We start from the raw sequence: 20349 nt of genomic DNA, 5'->3' as shown, positions 1-20349 counted from the left end.
AGCCTTTAATGTTTTGCGATGTTTCAAATGTGGAGAATTTGGACATAAGAGCACCGACTGCAAAAAAGAACAAACATGTTCAAGATGTAATGGAAAACATAAAACATCTGAGTGTTCATCAACAGAATGGAAATGTATAAATTGCTTGAAAGTTAAAAAGGAACAAAAAATGAATTTGGATGAAAATCATCCAACTTATAGTACACAGTGTCCTGTGTATCGGAGATTGCTGGAGAAGCAAAAAAGCAACATTTTTCAAATTAAATAGCAATTTCGGAAAACTACATGTGAAAGTAAGTTGGCAATAATCTATTTGAATATAGCTGGGCTTTGTACAAATTACGCAGAAATGCGATTACTTGTAGAAAACGTGCGTCCTCAGATGGTTTTTCTTTCTGAAACTCACATAGTTCATGAAGAATCATTTGACCAGTACAACATACCGGGTTACAAAGTTGTTTTTTGTTTGTCGCACTCTAAACACACAGGAGGTGTTGCAATTTATGCAAAAGAATCAGTTAATTTCAACATTCGGTTAAACGAAGCTGTTGAAAATAATTGGTTCTTGGCTATTTCAGTTGAAAGGGGCATGCAGATAGGAAATTATGGAATTGTATACCATTCCCCTAGTTCCAGTGACCAGCGATTTATTGAAATTTTGGAGAACTGGTGGGAAAATATCGTTGATTGCAGTAAATTAAATGTAATTGCTGGTGATTTTAATATTGACTGGCTCAATGTACGAAATTCGAATCAATTGAAACTATTATCGCATTATTTCAACTTGAAACAAACGGTTCTCGAAGCTACTAGAATTTCTAAACATAGTAGAACTCTGATTGATCACGTCTTTTCAAATTTTGCTACTGTTCATTCTTCGACCGAGGCCAAATTTAAAATAACTGACCATGAGACAATTTTTGTATACATTGAGAATGGACAGCATGACAGTGATGGAAATAAAGTAAAGATCAAATGTTGGAAACGATATTCTAAAGAATCCATGTCTCAGCTTGTGTCGGCAAGCCTGGATTTTGTGGCAATGACTGGACATCTGAATGATAAAGCAGCTGTTCTAACTAATATTTTGAGAGAGTGTACGAATAAATTAGTAGTTGAAAAACATATTGATTTGAGCAATTCGAACAGCTGGTACTCTTTGGATCTGATGCGCCTCAAACGCAAAAGAGACAAAAAGTACAAAAAGTTTTTGAGAACTAATTCAGAAAACCATTGGAACATGTACACCTTAGCGCGGAACATATATTCACGGGCCTTGAAAAAGACTAGATGTGAATATATACAGAGGAAAATCGATGAACATCAAAATAATAGTAAAGGGCTATGGAGAATATTAAAAACATTATTAAATTCGAAAAATAGTATACCGCGTTCCATAGTTTTCGGAGGGTCAGAAGAACAGTCAGACCAAATTATTGCAGAGAAATTTAACAGTTATTTCGTTAATAGTGTTCTGCTGATCAACCAAAGTATTGCGTTGGTCAGAGAACCTGACGAAATAATACAGCCGATTACTATCAATAGCAGACTAGATTGTTTTTCACCTATCACTTTTGTTGAATTGAAAGGTATCTGTTTTTCATTGCAAAAATCGGCTGGTACCGATAATGTCAACGCGAAAGTGATTCAAGATTGCTTTCACATCATTGGACACGATCTGCTGGACCTGATAAATGACTCTTTACGAACTGGGCACGTGCCAAAGGTTTGGAAGGAATCCCTTGTGATTCCAATCCCCAAAGTTAATGGGACGGATAAAGCCGAAGAGTACCGCCCTATTAACATGCTGCACATATTAGAGAAACTGGTAGAACTTGTTGTGAAAGGTCAGCTGATACATTTTATAGATAATAGCAGTTTGCTAATTCCAGAACAGTCGGGATATCGAGAGGGACACTCTTGTGAAACCGCGCTGAATCTGGTATTAGCAAAATGGAAAGAGAATATCGAGGCGAAAGAGACTATATTTGCGGTATTTCTGGATCTTAAACGCGCTTTTGAAACAATTTCTAGGCCCTTATTGTTACAAACACTGAAGCGCATTGGAATTGTAGGGATGGCGTACAAATGGTTTGAAAGCTATTTGTGCGATAGAACTCAAAAGACTCGTTTCAACGATTCTGTTTCCGATCCCATTGGCAACTCACTCGGGGTGCCACAGGGAAGTGTTTTAGGGCCCATTTTGTTTATTTTATACATAAATGATCTGCGACGAATTTTACGATACTGTGACATTAATTTGTTCGCGGATGATACTGTCCTGTTCATCGCAGCTAAGGATATAAAAGAAACCGCGGAACACATAGACGAAGATTTGCATTCTCTGGCTCAGTGGCTTAAATTTAAACAATTAAAGTTAAATGTTGGCAAAACAAAATACATGCTCATTTCTGCAGCAAACTCCAGTATTGACGTAAATTTTGAAATAGATGGTGAGACATTAGAACGCGTGAAAGAAATCAAATACTTAGGAGTTATTATTGATGACACGTTAACTTTCAAGTCTCACATCAATAATGTCATCAAAAAGATTGCCAAGAAGTACGGCGTTTTGTGTCGTTTGAAGAAAGAGTTGACAATAAACAGTAAAATTAAATTGTATAAATCATTGATTTCACCGCACATAGATTTTTGCTCGTCGATCCTCTTCCTTGCAAATAATACACAATTAACGAGATTGCAGCGTTTACAAAATAAAGTAATGCGTTTGATTTTAAGATGTAGTAGATACACTTCCTCCAGTTTGATGTTGGACGCGCTACAGTGGCTATCTGTGAAGCAGAGAATTTATTACATGACAATGGTGTTCATCTTCAAAATTTTGAACGATATGCTGCCTCGATATTTGTGTGATCGAATTGAAAGAGGAAGTGATGTTCATAGATACAATACAAGAAACGCGAATGATGCAAGAACACCCAACTTTATGTTTAGTAGGTCGCAGAACTCGTTGTTATATAAAGGTATAAATTTCTTCAATTCGATGCCCAGAGAAATTAAACGTGCGGCAACAATGACAGAGTTCAAGAAAATGTGTATTTCACACGTAAAATCTGTTTTGTAAACAGGTTTTATAATTTTTCCTAAATCATTCATTTATGTTTGCAATTGATAAAAATTAATAAAATTTATTTACAGGTTAAACTACCATGTTCGTACTGATGATGATGATTTTTTTTTGTTTTGTTCATGTATATTGTAAAAAAAAAAAGTAATAAGCGTTGTCTACGAGAGTTTGAGCCTCGCGCGCGTTTGGTCGGCCTGGACTATGTTAATGGAACACTGGCAGAACACTGATATATAATGAAATTTTTATGTGGGTCTGAAGTGGAAACTGGAATGGGGATAGCTCATTCAGAATTGTCGTAAACTATCTTATCATAAGATGGTTATATCGAGTATTTGTGAATGTGGCAGATCTCTATCATGTTCTAAGTAGACACTTTTAGATATTGGGTTCGATTCCCAATCTGTCAAGGATCTTCCCGGGTTGGAAATTTTCTTGACATGCCTTAAAAAAACTTTGGGTCTGAAGTTGGGATTATCATTATGATAATGTCGATAAGGATAGGACCATTGTTTTTCTTTTAAAGTTTTTGCCTATTTATGATGTTCGATTAATAGAAATTCATGCCTGCAACAGAGTCAGTTCGCTGTTTTGTTTTATAATACTGATATCTTAATTTGGTTAAATATAAATATTATCTATTAGATAAATCGGCCAGTTCAAACCTTTGTAGGGGTATGAGGTGGGTCATCATCATCATCATAATATTCCTCAAATAGACGACATATTTTTCAACCGGAAATAGTCACAGGAGGAAATTCTAACTTAGGAGTTTATCCATTTTTTCTTTGCATAACAGTCACTGCAACCATCCTATCTAGAGGCCTTGGATCCTCTGCTCTGGTTTCCAATAGTTTCAGGTCCCTTCTCGGACATGCTACTATAGAGATCCGTCATTCGCAGGCGGAGTTCCAAGTGTGAAGTCTAGCGTCCGAAACATAAAATCTTTAAAGTGTAGGTTAAAATGAGTCTGCAATTTGAACCTAAATCTGCATAAATGGAGAACATAATCTTGAATCGGCTAATTTAGATTTTTAACGTAAACCGAAGAAAAATGAACTGAGAGATGAGATGAGATAGGTGAAATATTACATTTTTGCTAAAACACTATCGTTACAACAAAGCACAGTCTTAGTGACATACAGCGTGGCACATAAATCACGCAACCTAGTTGCACAAATATACCTCTGACATATATACATTACATCTACGACGGCAGTCTAAACCAACACGCTCGATAGTTGCAGCGCGATCGTTATTTTTTTTCCTTCAGAGAGCGTTGCCTGACTTATGCGCCACTCTGTATATAAGCATAGCTTTTTAACATATGAACACAGAAAACTATCAAACTGAAGTTACGTAGATAATAAATTCAATGGGCGTGAAAATAAAATCTAAAAACATCCTGAATTTGAACATCTACAAATCTGTTATAAAACATCTACCTAGACCTATTTTTGTACAGGGCAAATGTTTGCAAAATTCTAGCCCTTAAGGCTAACTGCACAGCAAAAACTTTCGGCATGAGCATCTCTAGGAATTCTTGCTTGGTACATCAGACCCATTTTAGAAAATACGGCGCTGTGAAGGGAACAGAGCGCAAATATCTGAGCGGAGAGAACCCGCACAAAATAATTCTTGCCTCTGCACAACCACAACAGTCATATATGAAATAATGAGAGAGCGGCAGAGGAAGAGACAAGCAAACTGTCACGTTAGAGATCACGTTTCATTCGCTCTACTGCATGCTTTCGTTGACACTTATAACCAGTGTTGGAAAAAATCATCTTCGCTAAGATCAAATGCATAGATTTTCGGGCTAGGTTGCATCGAAAACCTATATATTCCAAACGAAAATTAAAATTTCAGATCCAGGCAACCATTGAATATGAGCAAATGAACTTTTGTCCTTCAATATGTTTTGATGTTTTTTTTCCAACCAGTGTCATTTTCATTTTGATTATCGGAAACGTCAGAACTGAATTTCATTTCAGCCAACTGAATATCAGCTGTTGTTAACTTCTAACCTGAGGCTGCTGTGTGCGGTTGGGTTTTGTAGTTACTGGATGCCGTAATCGGAAATACCTTATGAAATTCCCGATGTCGCAAATGACTTGACGGTAGCTAAAACCACTCGTTGTATCCATTCTGCATATGCCGTTGCTACCGTCTCGCCAAATAAAATTTATTTTGAACTTAAATTCACTGCCAGAAAGAATATCGTTTCGGATGTGATGAATATCAATTTGTTGCTTTTGATATCCAAACTATAAATAACAGCGAAGTTATGAACCCCATTCAATGTCGCATTCATTCATTGTAGCAAATTTGTTCATGCAACAAGAATATGAACAAAATGAACTCGTTTGTTATTGTCATCAATATAATGAGGGCAGTGTGTTTCAAGCTGAAAAAAAGTTATTTACACTGGAACAAAATCATATTCGTTTCTCGTGAATATTTGTTGATATTCTAAGACACTGCTTATAACCTTTCGCTCACTCTCACTAAAAAGGCTATTTAAAATCTCTTCACAATCATAGGTGTTACGTCTACATCTTCTGCTTTTGCTCTCTTTACTACATTATTTTAATCTGGAAGATATGAATACTAATACTTAGCTGCAATAATTTCAATCCTATTGAAATGACTGAGAAAATGTAGAGTGTTTTGAGTGCTTTAATTTGATTGATAGAAACAGTCGAGTTTAATATGAACTTTTAGGATATAATTAATAATAATGCATTAAAAAATACTAACTTTTAAATTTTTCACATCCAAAATGTTATTTAAATACACTAATTTAGATGTTCCACTATTATATCCTGTACCAAATTTTCTCATCTTTCAGATGGAAGCAACAGAATTGGCTTACGTAGCGTACTTTTTAGTGTAGAGCCAGTTTGAGACAACAGAGTCCGAAACAAAAAAAAAGTTGTATAACTCTGTCATTGTTGAAATTCGACCATAAGCGTAGAAGGATTTTTTCATCAAATACGATCATCTATCGTCTTCTGGGAGATTCTGGAAAAAAAAATCATGTGAGAAAGTTGTTTTCTGACATTAAGGGGAAAAAATAATTCTTTTGTCTTCTTCTTCTTCTTCTTCAATGGCACTAACGTTCCTAGAGGAACTTCGCCGTCTCAACGTAGTATTACTTGCGTCATTTTTATTAGTACTTAGTTGAGATTTCTATGCCAAATAACACGCCTTGAATGCATTCTGAGTGGCAAGCTCTAGAATACGCGTGATCACAGTGCAAGTCGGAGGAAATTTCTTTGACGAAAAATTCCCCCGACCAGAACGGGAATCGAACCCGAACACCCGGCATGTTAGTTATGACGCTAACCACTCGGCCACGGGAGCACTTCTATAAACGAAAAATGTAAGTATAAAAAACAAATAAATTTTTTTTTTGATTCGATTATATACAGTGAAAAGAAATCGTAGACTGCATATACCCGAGTCCGCGCTGTATCTTGAAGATTTGCATACTATGTAAAAATTATAAACACTACAAACACATTATATTGGGTGGTCCGGAAAGTAATTGCCGATTTTTTTATTACAAATAAAATACACTTTTTGTACATAGAATGAACGCATAAAGATGTAGTGTATGTCATTTTAAAGCTTAAACTCTCAAATTTTGGAATATTTTACGAGCAAATTTTTATTTCGATGTGTGTAGATGTAGTGGACAAAAATATCGGGAAAAATAGAAAAAAATCGATTTCTTCCTGTTTTTTTTTTCAAAGATTTTGTGGAATAACACAATTTTTTGCAAACTAATTCAATAGCAAATTTGATTAGACCCACAACCAGCTTTCAGTCGATTTCTATAACGTTCCTGTAAGACCCTTCAATACAAAAATATTGTTGTTGAACGAAAAATTCCCCCTTAGTCTTTGATGATTAATTGGTCAATAAATGATGATCGCATCGCAAATCGGAAATCGTTCCACCCAAATTGACGTTTTCTTACTAAGCGAACGTTCATAGTTTCAGTCCTTGAACTATTCATTAATTGATCTTCAAATATGTCTATTTCAAAGCTGAGTCGAATGAACTTTGTAATACCCAGCCTCTATAATTGACACAAAAATCAATTAATAATTTTACACAAATACAACTACACATTGACATTAGTTAGTTGTCTTGCTGCTAATCTTGTTGACGTTGAAACCATTACCTATTTTTTGGTCTCCAGTAATGGTATCAAATCAGAAAGCAGGTAAAATTTTTTAATGAATTTAAAAAAAAAATATTTGAGCACTGAATGGATTTTCCTGCATTCCTGCATTCAGAAGAACGTAAATCTGTCACTTGAAATGCAAATGCTGCATTCGCTTTACGGACAATGTGGATAGAGGAAATATTACAATCTAAGCTCCGCTGTATTCTATTCATTGAGTATTAACAAGCCATTCGCGATTACAAATTACAGTATTTACCATTCATCAGTCATCTAGCTAGCGACAATCTACTCAAATTGCTTCGCGAAACGTTCGCACTCCTCCCGCATTAATTTATTGGTCCTTGTCATTGCTTTTAAATATTTATATCGAAGAGTTTTATTACTAAATTTTGTCTGATGTTTGTTCTTGTCGGCAATAATTTCGTAGTTCTATGTTAACAATGCTGTCGAGTCTCACATCACTGTACGAAATCCAAGCAACACTTTAATCCGGTTTCGAAGGACTTTCTTCGCTGTCGATGCTGGCAATTTGTTCATCTGAGGTGAAAAATGCCGGGAAAAAGATATTTCAGTGAATCAGAACCAAGAGTTGTTCGTGAACTGAAGAAAACTGGTATGAGTAACCGTGAAATAGGAAGGAGATTAAACAGATCCGAAACATCGATTCGAAATGTGCCGAAGGAAGATGAAAAATATGGCGTTAAGAAGAAAACTAAGGGGAATACCAAAATAAGCAATCATGACAGGAATCGAATTCTGGAGCTGGTAGGAATGGGAAAGTTCAATGCAATGGAAATTAAGAAGGAACTTGAACTCTCAATTACCAAGAAGCGCATTGCACAGATATTACGGGGATCTGGTTGCTTCAGGTACACTAAAAAGGCCAAGAAACCGAATCTTACTCCAGCACATATTCACATTCATCTATACAGGGTAACTTCGATATAACGTACATTTTGATTTCAAAATTGTACGTTGTATCGAAATGTACGTTATATCGAAGCATAATAATGAACTCTGAAACGTAGCTTATATTACTTTTTTGTGTTGCTGTTTGAGTAAGGTTGATGAATAAAATCAATAAGAAGACGAAGCCAACTTTTCTCATGATGTTTCCCTTCGTCCAGTTGATTGAAGATTGATTCATTTAGAATCCGGAATCACTAAACAGTAGTATTTCGGGATTGATTAATGTTACAACACAAGCTTTAGTATCAAAATACAGATAATTTATTGTTCTTTCAGAAAAAAAATTAAAAAAAAATTTTTTTTGGACTTCGATCATGTGTACGTTATATCGAGGTAAAATGTACGTTATATCGAGTGACGTTATATCGAGGGTACGTTATAACAAGGGTACGTTATATCGAAGTTTACCTGTATATATAAAAATGGAGTGATGTCTGTCTGTCTGATTCTTATGAACTCGGAAACTACTGAACTACTACTGGGGCCGGGAAGGTTTTCGTGTCAGTTTGAGATCCCTGCATTTCAATTTCTGCATCACTCGCGAATTAATCAAGCGAATGAAACCAAATTAGGCATATGGAGATTTAAGGGTGCAGTAAATGATTCAATGGTTGTTAGACAGTAATCTTCGGGGGGAGCCTTCAAGGTCTTGGACTGGCCGGTACGTAGTCCAGACCTAAATCAAATTGAGAACCTTTGGGGAATACTTGCATGACGTGTGTACAGCGGTGGAAGCCACTACGTCAGATCGCCTCCACTACACCGATTTTTCTCTTCAAAACATTGATTCATGAGCAGAGACGAATACCACTAAATAAAAACGGTTCAAATCGGACGATTCCTTCTTCGGGTTTCGCGTTTAGCGACACATTTGCCGATCCATTTTTATTTATATAGATTAATCAAAGATTGATCAAAGATTTTTCATACACACAACAACATCTCTCTATTGAAATATCAAATAGGATCGTTCGATCGTTCGATTGTCCAGAAATGTGTCGACAGATTAGTTTCAACGCCAGAAATCTCAAAAAATATATTGGGTTGTTCGAAAAGTAATTGCTGACATTTTATTTCATTACAAATAACAAACAATGTTGTTTTTGTACATAGAATGAACGCATAAAGGTGGGATGTACATCATTTTAAAGCTCAAAACTCTTTGAGAGTTTAAGCCGTATTGGTCCTGTCGTTCGTTTTCCTTCATCATGAGGGTTTCAATTCGTATGTGATTTGCTTTCACTCGCCAGTAGCAAAACTTTCTCCACTAAGGATGACAGCTGCGTTTATCTCGAGTAATGCAACTTTTTTCGAGACCAGTAATATTAACAGAAAGCATTTCTTTTGAGAATAGCGCAGAATGGTGAGGAGTATTAGCATTCTACAATTATTTCTTAAACTTGGCGGTATTCTAAAATAATATCCGATGTTATGAACAAGCGACTTGAACAAAATAACTGCTTTGTCCTACGTCAACAATAGTTCAGGTCAACTGACATTTCGTCGACCGCGAGTAATCGGTTTCCTATATTATTAACATTAGAATTAAGGAAAAATGTATATATACTAGTAACAATACAGTAAGGAGTTCGGCTCCTTTGAACCTATGTAACTGAGCCTGTAAAAATAAACGATTTGAATAAAAAAAAACCGAAATTTCATTGAATTAGACAGAAAAATTGTAAGGGGTTTTATCTAGGACACGACCGCATATTTTCGACGTAGAACTACGCATTTATATTATGCAATCCACTTCTTTACCACTTCGAATATTATTTTAAAATGCATAGAATTTTTATAGTAGACGTTACAAATAAATTTGATGAACGTCCTTTTACGTTCGATATAATGCCTAGGACTACCAAAATATGTGAACGGAAGAATTGTCAAACGATCATTGTATTTTACATTTCCCTCTGAAATTATTGCACATCTCATGTTTACGTAGTTCTCGAACCGCGAAAGTTCATTCACCTCTAGTATCTGAAATGACGAATTTCCCAGGCTTCTCAGTTTAAAAGTACGTTTTATGGAAACATATTCCGGTCTGCACAATGACAAGCGAGTACAAAAGTACTCACCACCAAAAAATACCCCCGACTTGCATGTATTTGCAAAGCGGATTTCCCCAGGCACATTAATTTTGAAGTCCGTGTTAGGGAAACACAGCTCGGTGGGAGCAAAAATACCTCCGACTTGCATGTTTAGACAAAGCGGATTCGCCCAGGCACATTGATTAGGGAAACACAGCTCAGTGGGAAAAAATAGGGTTATCACACAAATCGGCAGAACAAATGTATGAGGAAAAAGGAAGATCTTCCAGTTTTCATGAATTTAAACCGTTTAGAGATTAGAAAGTCGTAATGTATAGCATATCAAACAAATCTTTGTGAATTGGCGATTCGATTGGTACGCAAATCATGAGAATCCATTCACAGTGAAAATAGTTATTAACGTGAACTTTATTTCATAAAAACGTGACCTGTTTTCTGATTTGGCACCCTTCCTGAAAGACGTAGTTCTGTATTATCCCCTTCGCAAAGCCAGTTCAATCCTAAAAGCCTGCAATGATCAATGATGGATGGATTTTGGATGCAAAGGCGCATCATCATGACGAAAAACTGCGCAAAGTGCTGCAATGCAATTACGGGCATCGATTACGTCGTCTGCCGCGGCTATTGTGGTGCAGCTTTTCATATGAATGCATGTTCTGGTGTATCTCGCGCTGCAGTCGTACTTTACATTCAACAGAAACAATCTTTTCTGGATGTGTAACCAATGCGCAGAGCTATTCGAAAACTCGCATTTTCGTGTTATCTCACGTCAGGCCGATGAAACATCTCCTCTCCGCACGCTTACGACGGCGATCTCTGAGCTACGCACCGAAATAAAGCAAATGCACTCTAAACCTGTAGACCACTTTTCACCCGCTATGCGTGCTGAGAGTTGCCAAGTAGGGAGCAAAAAGCCGATGGCAAATGTTGTTTCAGTGCCTATTTGTAATAATGATACCGATCGTAGGTTCTGGCTGTATTTATCAAGAATTCGTCCTGACGTCACCGCGGAATCGGTATCTGCCATGGCCAAAGCCAATCTCGGGATTAAGGATGATATTTCTGTGGCGAAGCTCATCCCAAAAGGTAGAGAGTTGGATTCCCTCACTTTCTTATCCTTCAAAATTGGGCTCGACCAATCATTGAGAGAAAAAGCACTGGATCCATCAACATGGCCTGAAGGGTTGCTTTTTCGGGAATTCGAAGATTATGCCGTACAAAAATTTCGAGCTCCACCGATGTTCAAAAAGCCTACTACAATCGTGCCTATTTTGGATTTGAATTTGATTCCTCCAGCCCGGCACGCACCGGTTTAAGCCGTTCGGAAGGGGCCTATCCCCCTATCACAGTCGTGTCCCACCCGTCATCGGCCAGCAGTCGTCCCGGACCTGTGTTTAGACATGGGAATGGGGTCTTCCAGCACATTAGCACAGGCGAGTACAACCCTTTAAAAATCAAATTCCTACCTGATACTCGTCACGTTTCTAGTCACATCTCGTCACCAAGAATGACAATGTCATATAGTTATCGTTCATCCGGTCGTCTATGGTTACTTCCAACAGAATGCACGCAAAACAGCATAATGGAAGCTCCCACGCCACCCGGCACAGTCGAGCACCGCTCTCGTCGCTCCGCTGACTTTTCCTGCCATCCAAGACATTCCGTTCCTGTGTCCGGAACTGGCGAGGGAGTCTTCCAACTTGCTACCTCAGGCAAATACGACTACAGTACCGTTTTTTCGATCCCTGATACTGGTCTCATCGACAGTGCCGCTTATTTCAACGATGGGATAGATATCGTACCGAACCCTGATGTCTCCTTGGATTCCGCTGCACCAATCATCAAACCTGCATCGTCACCACTGATCGATTCTGGCGAATTAACAGTTTATTACCAGAATGTTCGGGGAATGCGCACAAAAATTGACGACGTTTCGTACGGGCTAGTAACAGTTATCGAACGTTCAACCGCTATTTATACAAACGCTACTGCATAAGAACTCAAGAAGATTTACGTAGACATCCCCGAAATTTTTGGAAATTCGTGAAATCAAAACGGAAGGATAACAATGAACTACCCGCGGAGATGTTTCTGGGCAGTGAAGTAGCCAATTCAAGCGCAACAAAATGTAACCTTTTCGCTACTCACTTCAGAAGTGCGTTCAATGATTCGACTTTGTCGGGATGCCGTATTATAGACGCTTGTAGAGATACACCTAGAGATGTGTGTCATCTGAGAAACCTCGCGGTCTCACCGGACCAAGTGAAATTCGCCATAAACAAATTGAAGTGTTCAATGTCTAGTCCCGATGGCATTCCCTCCTTCATCCTTAAAAAATGTGGCGAGGAGTTGATTCGTCCACTCACTGCACTCTTCAATCTCTCATTAAGACAACGTTGCTTTCCCACCTGTTGGAAGACGTCAATCATGTTTCCTGTGTTCAAAAAAGGTGATCGACAGAACATCGAAAACTACAGAGGCATAACTTCGCTTTGTGCGTGTTCCAAAGTTTTCGAAATTTTATTGAATAACTTGCTTTTTGACTCTTGCAAGAACTACATTGCCACCGATCAACATGGATTCTACCCCAAAAGATCGACTACCACGAATCTGGCTCAGTTCGCCTCGTTTTGCATAAGCAACATTGATGCTGGTGCTCAAGTCGACACCGTCTACACAGACTTGAAATCAGCATTTGATAGAGTTGACCACGGAATACTACTGGAACGATTAGGACGAATCGGTGTCTCAGCGGATCTTGTCAGCCGGTTCGAATCATACCTAACGAATCGTATGCTCACCGTTAACATTGGGTCGGAAAGATCAGAACAATTTTCGAACCTATCAGGCGTGCCACAAAGAAGCAATCCCTTGCTATTCTCAATTTTCATTAACGAGCTTTCTATCGTACTACCACCTGGCTGCCGATTGTTCTACGCTGATGACGTCAAAATTTACATGATCATCCGAAACTTTGAGGACTGCAACGCTCTACAACAGCTGCTGGATCATTTCACCGAATGGTGTACACGGAAGATGCTAACGCTAAGCATTCACAAATGTAATGTTATTACGTATCACCGCAAGCTCAATCCGATAACATTTGATTATTCAATTGACGGACAGTCTCTCGATCGTGTTCCTAAAGTTCGTGAAGATCTGCTGCTAGAGCCCCGGAACACTATACGGACTGCATGACTCAGTGCGCTCCATGTCCGCTAGCTTCAATGAATTATTCGTCTATTTTGATTTTGTCTCTACTGCGTCTGCATTTAACCACCGACTCCAGGAACCGAATAGGTACCACTGACAACGAGGACTGCCATGGACAAGGGCTCAGTTCCCACTCAGTTATTTTGTTTTTTTTATGACTTGATTTCAGTTGATGCTCACTGGTAATTTTTTTTACTTTTAGTGGCTTATATGTTGTGTTCAAAATGTACTGTTTGTTTATATATATTGTTTGTAAGTCATGTAAAAGATGTGGAGTTTTTATGCCTTCCCTTGTTTGGCTTTTCCCCATCTGTTGCAACCGGAAGAGAAACAATTTTCCGGTTTTTTAAACGTTTATTCCAATATGCAATACAATGGCGATGGCGATGACGACGACGTTAAAAAATCCCTACCGTAGGTATAAATCAATACATTAAAATGGTTCTATTGTACATAGTAGTTTTAGGAATAGAAGTAGTTTTAAATTGTACATATTAATTTTAAGGTTTTTTACACTATCATAAGTTTTTCTGTGTTGCAGCTAGATTTAGATTTAGAGAACTTACGTTTAGTGTCTCGTTTGTTTAGTTCGTTGGAGGTGGGGTTATTTTTAAGAATCTTCGTTCTCTCGATTTGCAGCTGTAAATTTAGTTTTAGCATTAGACATAGCACAATCGATTTACTAGCTTACTTACAATAATATAGGATATACAATTAAGAATAATTACGCTTAACGCTTTTGTAACAATCAATTTAGGACTTTCTTTCACTTCTGACTATTTGTTTTTGAATCATTGAATCATTGTTGTGTTTTCTTTTGATTCTCGGTGAAACACAGTAGCGCGCCGAAAGTGGGAACGTTTTATTTCTCTCAAGGTGTTTGGGAGCAGGTGCGTCGCAACCGCACGTTGCGACACCATCACTTATTTAATATTTCATTAAGACAGTAAAAAGTCAGATGAATAAAGAAATAAATAAAAAAATCCAGAAGAATGCACAGAACTTCAATGTTCGTAATTGTATTTATCACAGATTCAAAAAGCTTGTATTCGAATCGAATATCGTGGATTTCCGAGAGATGAAAATTACAGACCATTTCATAGCGTTGAGCGACAGACTATTAACTATACTTCAACTCACAAATTTAAAATATTAGTGACGCTCTGGTAGCATTCATACGTAAATACCGGATATCCCAAATACGCATTGCGTAGCACTAAAAAATAACAAAACAGTGCAAACAACAAGGCAAAAACAATACGAAAGATAACTGAGGGCCCGTGCGAACAATGAAATTGCTATCTATTGAATTTCGGCTCCGATGACGCTAATGCGTAAGTACCTTTGATTCATCTCACAGACAGAAAATACCTTCTCGCGTGAAAAAAAATAATTTATCCAGAATTTATCCAGGGGTTGATAAACGATATTTGATGAAAAAATTCGTCTACGCATATGGTCAAATTTTAACAATGACAGAGTTATAGAACTTTTTTGTTTGTTTCGGGATCTGTTTGCCTCAAACTGGCTCTACATTAAAAAGTATGCTACGTAAGACAATTTTGTTGCTTCCGTTTGAAGGATAAGAAAATTTGGAACAGGATATAGTTACGAAACATCTAGTGGATCTAAATAACACTTTGGAAGTGATAAACTTTAAAGTTTGTAGTTTTGGAAGTGTTGCTATTAATTTTATCCCAAAAACTCATTACAAATTTGGTTGTTTCTATCAATGAAATTGAAGCTCTCTTAGCGCTCTATAATCTGTGCTTTGACACCCAACTCCTATCTTTGTTAAATTGGCTGCAATATCGCTATAAACAATTCCGGAAGAGAATTCAATAAAAAATTTCAAAAATCACGATTTTTGCTTCACTGTACTTATAATGGCCAGTTAAAACCTTAACCTTTGAATATCACATTTTTCCTTGAAATGAGTCATATTTGGAATATAAAAAAAAATCTCAAACTGTATTTAATCGAGTCCAAAATTGTATACAATCAAATCATATGACGGGCTTAGAATGAAAGGGGTGTAAGTGATTTCATCGATTTCTCTACATCGACTCTCTCTCTTTTGGTCATAACTTAGCTGCAAATACATTCCCAGCTGTATTTGACAATGCGGAAGACAGGCCAGAACCTCATCTATCGGATTCTATAGCAAACTCAAATTGGAACGTTTTTGCAGTTGAGTTATTAACTGAAGAAAAAGTTGATGAAGAGAAATCGATCAAGTCACTTACACCCCTTGCATTCTAAGCCCCTCATATATAATCGAGTCAGTATAAAATCGAGTCCGACCTGAACTGATAAAAGTCACCATTAAGCTTGAATATATTCCAAAACTTCAACAAATTTCAAGACTAGCAATCGTAAATTATATATTCACAGTTATATTCAAATTTGAAAACTGAGAAAATAAATACAGATGATTTTGAAATATCTATACAAAATCTGTAGCTGTTGCTATTTCGAAGAGTGTTGTATTCCAGAATACAATAAACCAATCTGCAAGGTATAGATTTGATCCAACGAATTCAAATAGTCATAAAATAAATTACCTGTACATTTTTCGAAAGTTATTCCTAGAGTCCGAACACCGTTGTTAACCGAACGGCTTCTGCTACCTTCATCAGCCGGAGACTTACAACCAGATAAAAAAAACGCTTTTTATTCTTTCCTTCCTTCCATCTTCGACATAGAGATTGCACTAACACCGACAGCGCACTGCCACATGACATTTGCGAAATACACACAGAATAGCACAGATAAATTATACTGCAAACAAGAGATATTCACCTTCGACTGTTGCACACTTGTACACACAATTTTGGATCCCTTGTTTCTTGTTTAATCATTTATGATGTACGATAAAATTCCATTCGAATGAACCTGAACAATTTCTGAGAAATGCCCTACTGTAATTTCCGTTTGTTTGCCGATCGACAACTGTCACTCGCACCGTACACAATAGAAATTCGTGCTTTCGCCACCGCGTTTACCGTTAGCCAGAACAATCTTCAATCGAACACATTGTTGCGCAGCTTCTCCTCCACTCGTACACAAACCAGAATTTTACTTGGGTCCATCGCACTCTTCAGGAATTCCTTTTCGTTCCTTGTTATGAGGGAAAGAACAACACATACACACACAAACACAAAACGGCGGATGGATTAGAAGGAAAAACGAAAGAAAGAAAACCCTTTTCCTCCTGAAGTGACGTGCACACGGTGTTTTTTTACGGGCGATCACAACTCACGAGGAGATGAACAACCACTGCAAACTGTAGGATATGTTGTTCTCTGTTGTGCTGCTCAACACTAAAAGCTTCACTACCGTCGTTGATGTCTACAGAGCGTGATGAACGGAATCCGTGTGTAACACGGAAGTTTGGACGCGAAAACCCAACAACGAATGCACGCGACAACCACAAATCATAACCGCACGAAACCAAGTCACAAACACAACTGACCAACAAACGAGCCAAGAGCCAACCAATCGTTCTGGATACGATGGCCGTAAAAGCACAACAAGAACTGAGCGAGAGAGCGTAGCGTAAGAAACACGAGAGGGAGAGCGTATCGTATCTGATCGTAAAAGCGAATCCACTGGTGGAATGAAAAGTCATTTTCTCTAGAGATACATTTTTGTAAATTCTTGTGCTTGTACAGCGGCGTGCTGTTTTGAGGATTTTGATAAAAATGATAGTATGATATTTATTTGAAATCACGTTGTTAAATGAAAATATGTTTTCTTCAAGAAATACGTAAGCATGAGTAAATTTACCATATATGTCGCAAAGTAAAATAACTTGAATCTTTTACGATTTCTTTAATTTTTTTACTTTAATTGTCTCCCTCTTGTGGTAATGTGACTTATATTTTTTAATAATGGAGCAAAATACCGCTCCGTTGTCCGAAGAGATTGTACCGCGTGTTCAAGACACTTATCAAATCGTTTTTGTAGGCAGCTTCGTTTGTTAATAGCACAAAACTGCATAAAATTTTATTTATTAGAACTAATTTTGTAACTATAATTCTTGAGCTTACATGAATGGTTTTCTCTTTTTTTCGTCCAAATCAAATCACTACAAATTAGCTAATTCAACAGATCCTTTTAAACTTTTTCTCACCACCAACAACTTTTTCAGAATGTTTTTATTTCTTTTCATCTATTCTCCCTGTCTGACAAATCCAAGCTGGCTTCTTGCGACTAGAGATGTGCAAAACAGTTCACTTTAATGAACGGTTCAGTCACTAACCGTTCATTTAAGTGAATCAGTTCTTTTGATCCGTTCTTCCGCTCTCCCGTTCAGCGGTTAGATTGTAATCTGGAACCCAACATCAATAGACAGCTATTAATTGATATCGTTGGATTGAATAGGAGATTTTTTGATTCGTATGGGATTTATATTTTTGAAATTTAGTGGGGGAAGATAAGGTGCTTCTTATTAAAAAAATGGTGGGTTATATCTATGATATAACCGCAAAGTTGACGTGGGACTAGGTTAGCTTAACAATAATTTGTTTGTATTGATTAGATTTTTGATTGAATGAAACAATTTCCGAATTCAATCGAATTCAATATATTTGCTTTGTGAGTAAACAGATTGAATAAATGCCATGTAAGGTCTATTCATGCATTGTGATAGATTATGTTCTTCGTTACAAGTAAACTTAATGACAGTCCTTTTTCGTTTGGTACGATTCCTAGGACAAAATATGTGAACGGAAGAATTATCAAACGATTATTTTATTTTACATTTCCCTCTGAAGTTTGCATCTCTCAAGTGTACGTACTTCTCAATCCGCGCCACAGCGTTGTGTTCGTACTCTTTTTTGTAATCCGTGTTAGGAAAACACTTTTCGGAGTGCAAAAAAAAACATGCGGATGCAGAAGTACCCCCGGCTTGCATGAATCAACAACTTCAACTTATACCGTATTCAGGAAACATATTCTAGCCTGCACAAAGGCAAGTGAGTACAAAAGTACTCGCAGTTTGCATTTATTTGCAAAACCGATTTCCCCAGACACCTTGGTTTTGAAGTCTGTTTTAGGCAAACACATTTCAGTCGGAACAAAAATACCCTCGACTTGCATGAATTTGCAATGCCAATTCCCCCAGACACCTTGGTTCAGAAGTCTGTGTTGGGGAAACATATTTCAGTCGAAACAAAAATGCTCCTGACTTGCATGAATTTTCAATGCAAATTTCCCCACGCACCATGGATTTGAAGTCTGTGCTGGGGAAACATATTTCTGTCGGAACAAAAATATCCCCGACTTACATGTGTTTGCAATGCCAATTTCCCCACGCTCCATGGGGTTGAAGTCTGTGTTGAGGAAACACATTTTAATCGGAAAAAGAATACCCACGGCTTGCATGAATTTGCAATGCCAATTTCCCCGAAGCTGCTTGGTTATGATGGCTGTGTTGTAAAACTGTAAATCTGACCAATCAAAACAAAGTAGTTAGGGCGTTTAGATAACGCTTAACATTTCACAGTTATTCAATTGTTTATCTAATGATAAATAACATTTTATTAATTACAATGGATGCGTAGAAATATTCCATATCAATTGATGCAAACATCTTTCCGAAACAGTAAGAAATGTTCGAGTTAAAAGCATTTGGAATCTTCCATTTTTTCCTGCATGTTCTGCGTTTAGGTTTTCATTTTCCCCCCATATACTCTGGTTAGACGTAGTCCCACGTCAAAAGTCATAAACTGTTTGTGAAAATATGTTCATCGGCCGACAATAGTATATGTAATAGTTTGATGCTCACAAAATATATGCAATTTTTCATCAATATTTACCAAGTGTTTTGTTTCGGTTTATTCATGCTACTCACCACTTGTCGTCTATGGCACTGCGCACTGTTGTGATTGACAAGCTGTAGCCATCAGGGCCCGACCAAGAGGATATGATCCGCGAGTCAAGATGGGTTGCAAACTTAGCTGTCATTGCCAAACTATCAAACCGAGATGGAAAATTGAAAAATGGGAAGATTTTTTAAATCTGTGACGCCACAGATTTTGTTTATGTATGTTACTTTTTTTAAAATAATCCACTACATAGGAAAAGTGGTGTTATTAAAAGTAAAAATAAGCAAATGAAATGAACAAACTAGTTTTTTTTCTAAATCAATGCTAGCGCTCAAAATCATAAGGGCCCGACATTTTATTTTCAGTATTTTTGAAGTGAAGTAAACTTAATTTCAATTCAATTTTACTTCTTGTTACGTCGACCAAACGCGTAAACGAACAAAGTCAGAGTCAAACAATCTTTTGTTCCTTTGACGGATAAACATTTAACAGTGCATGGGAAAAAAGGTTGCAAGTTTTTTCATGTAAAATGAACTTGAAAAATAAATTTAATTGACTCCGTATGACTTAGATTGAGACGAAAAGTATTCCGATTGTGTCTTAGTTTTAGACGACTGAAGTTGCTTGTGAGGCAGGAAGATAGGTGAACTTCCTATCTTCCTGCCTCACTAACACAATCAAAGTTCAACACAACCAAAACCCGTGAATCTTCCCACCTTCTATTCTTCATCTCGCTATCTAACCTTATCTAACTACTCGGTGAGCTCAAGGTAGATCTATGGAACAAGGTGCGCCCATTCGCTAATCATATTTAACTCGAAACAATCGTCAAATTCACGAAAATTTAAAGAAAGCAGTTTTGCAATCCTAAAATTTGAATGGAGATACATCAACAAAATAATCCCTGCGTTACATGCATTTTGCTCGTAAATGACAATATAGTTTTATGTTTCTTACAAGCGTTCTCGCTATATTTATCCATTCCGTCCAGCGCTG

At 37.2% G+C, this 20349-nt stretch overlaps 1 protein-coding gene across 6 annotated transcripts in view; it reads right to left on the bottom strand.

Annotated features, from left to right (window-relative positions):
- Positions 1-16978, bottom strand: part of LOC129779703 (phospholipid-transporting ATPase VD) — a 176009-nt gene extending 159031 nt beyond the window's left edge. For 3 of the 6 annotated variants that reach the window (XR_008743744.1, XM_055787332.1, XM_055787333.1), the window contains exon 1: positions 16087-16978. The gene's annotated coding sequence lies outside the window, so the exon portion shown is untranslated. The remainder of the gene's footprint in view (positions 1-16086) is intronic. The other 3 variants (XR_008743746.1, XR_008743747.1, XR_008743745.1) reach the window with 3 other exon arrangements.
- Positions 16979-20349: the final 3371 nt, after the last annotated feature.

This window comes from Toxorhynchites rutilus, chromosome 3, assembly GCF_029784135.1.
Source record: "Toxorhynchites rutilus septentrionalis strain SRP chromosome 3, ASM2978413v1, whole genome shotgun sequence".
Classification (NCBI taxonomy): Eukaryota; Metazoa; Arthropoda; class Insecta; order Diptera; family Culicidae; genus Toxorhynchites; species Toxorhynchites rutilus.
This window is presented reverse-complemented; position numbering and strand designations above follow the sequence as displayed.